This window comes from Rhinolophus sinicus, linkage group LG15 (genome assembly GCF_036562045.2).
Source record: "Rhinolophus sinicus isolate RSC01 linkage group LG15, ASM3656204v1, whole genome shotgun sequence".
Lineage (NCBI taxonomy): Eukaryota > Metazoa > Chordata > Mammalia > Chiroptera > Rhinolophidae > Rhinolophus > Rhinolophus sinicus.
Window position 1 is genome coordinate 140,434 of NC_133764.1, and position 2,430 is coordinate 142,863.

Sequence of the window (2,430 nt, forward strand, 5' to 3'; positions counted from 1 at the left end):
ACTTAGTACTTTATTTTTCCTTAATGATTTGCATTTTTTAATGTTGCCATAATAGTAAGTGGAATTGCCCATGAAACGAACACTGAACATATGTCAGGGCAGACCTACCATGTGCAGGGATAGGTTTCAAATCGTTCTAAGTAAGCACATGTGGGGAGCCATGGTTTCTTGCAACCCTGAACCTTGCAGACTGGCTCGGTTTCTGCCCCCATAACATTGTCTCTGCCTTATCTGAAAAGCGCCTAACGGCTGCTGAGGAATGTGGTGAAAACGGCCAGTTCCCAGACACAGAAAACTAAGGGCTTTCTAGACAAATAGTAGATTCTGTCTCCTTGAGATATTTACTTTTGTGAGTTTCAGTGACCTTGTATCTTCTATGTCAAAGTAAAGTTGAGGCTGGAAAGATTTACTTTCGCTGAGATAATGCATATCTTCTTCGTTTAACTGCACGTACTCAAATTGTATATATTGGTTAGAGATAATAAACTCAGGGCTTCAGCATGACTGAAGACCGGCCGCATTAGCATTTGTGTGTGTCTTTTATTTCATTCCCACTCCCCCATTCAGGTACTGATCGACTCGTGGCGGCTGGCCCGTCACACTTGGCGCCTAACAGGGACCTGAATACGGGGTAACAGTGAGGAACACCACGTGGCAAGGGCCCAGCTCGTAGAGAGCTTATCAGTGGATGCGTGGTGAGTAAGGCACAATACCCCTCGGTCGAATGAGTGTGTGAGTGAGTGATAGTTCCACGACTTCTTGTCACGGAGCTTGATTGGGCCCTAATCTGCGGTTCGGTTCTGTCATACGGCATAACGGCGACTGGACTTCTATCCACCTGTCCGGGAGTTATACCGGAGCGCCTTAGCAAGACAGATTTGGCTCACGAGGCACGCCAGACGGGCATCAGAGTGTTTTCTTTGTTTGAAAGAAGGGCCGAGTTAGGGTGAAGGATGGGTCACGCTAGCAGCAAGGACCTGTATGTTAGAGGACTTAAGAAATTGCTTGCCGCCCGTGGCAGTCGGGTGAGCAGAAAACAGTTAGATAAGTTTTAGAATTTGTAAAAGAAGTTTGTCCATGGTTTCCAGAAGAAGGCACTGTCAGTCTGGAAACTTGGGAGAAAGTGGGAGAGCAGTTACAAGATTATTATGCTGCCCACGGACCTCAGCAGATCCCTGTAGAAACATTCGGGTTGTGGACCTTGATTAGAGATTGTTTAGATCTCAGGCGTAAGAGCTGTAAGCTAGAGAAAGTAAAACAAGCTGGCAATAAAGAAATTCTTTCATCTGCCGCTTCTCTGGCAGAGAGAGAAAAGGGGGAGGAAGCCAAACCCACAAAAGAACTTTTTAAAGATACAGAGCCTATTTATTATGAACCTCCGGTCGAGGACTGGGAAGATTTAGACTCTCAGGATCAGGAAGACTCAGAGGATGAAACAGCCAAACATAATAGGGACAAATACCCTCCTTTGGTGGCTATGGCTCAAGAAGGCAGACAACCTGCAGGCACTACACTTTCTTTTGCAAATCAGCTAAAAAAGATTCAGGGACAGCTGATTGAGCTCAAAGTTGCTGTGGATGGAGAAAATTGTCCTCAGAGTCCCCAGATTCCTTTTAAAAATCAATGGAATCCTCGGGGTAAAGATCCCCCTTGGAAGCAGAGGTGCAAAGATTACAAGCTGCACTCACTTCCCTCTCTGTTCAAATGCAATTAGTCCAGGCTCAACAGACTGGGCCTTTATTAAAATCTCAATCAGAATAGAAGCCTAGGTTACAATGAAGCTCTCCTCCAAGTGTAGTTACAGGGCTAGATCCACTGCCCGAGGCCCCTATCAACAAAAAAAGATTCAAGCCGCCAAGCTGCTAGTACAGGAGCAACTTTAAAAGGGACACATTGCTTCCTCCAATTCTCCCTGGAATTCTCCCATTTTTGTTATTAAAAAAAAATCTGGTAGATAGAGATTATTACAAGATTTAAAAAAAGTTAATAAAACCATGGAATTAATGGGAGCCTTACAGCCAGGCTTGCCCTGTCCTGCAGCCATACCACAAAACACATATAAAATTGTTTTAGACTTAAAAGATTGTTTTTATACTATACCTTTAAATCCTGATGACTGCCCTAGATTTGCTTTCAGTGTTCCTTCTGTTAATTTACAAAAACCTTTTAAGAGATATCATTGGCTAGTGCTACCACAGGGTATGGCTAGTAGCCCTACATTATGTCAAAAATTTGTATCAGCTGCTATAGAACCTACCCGAAGGACATTTTCAGATATTTACATCATCCACTACATGGATGACATACTTCTTGCCCACTCTTGTAAACCAAAGTTGCTTGCTGCTTTTGCTCATTTACAAAAAAAAGCTCCACAATTATGGGCTAGTTATAGCCCCCAAAAAAGTTCAACAAGTGCCTCCTTACTCTTAT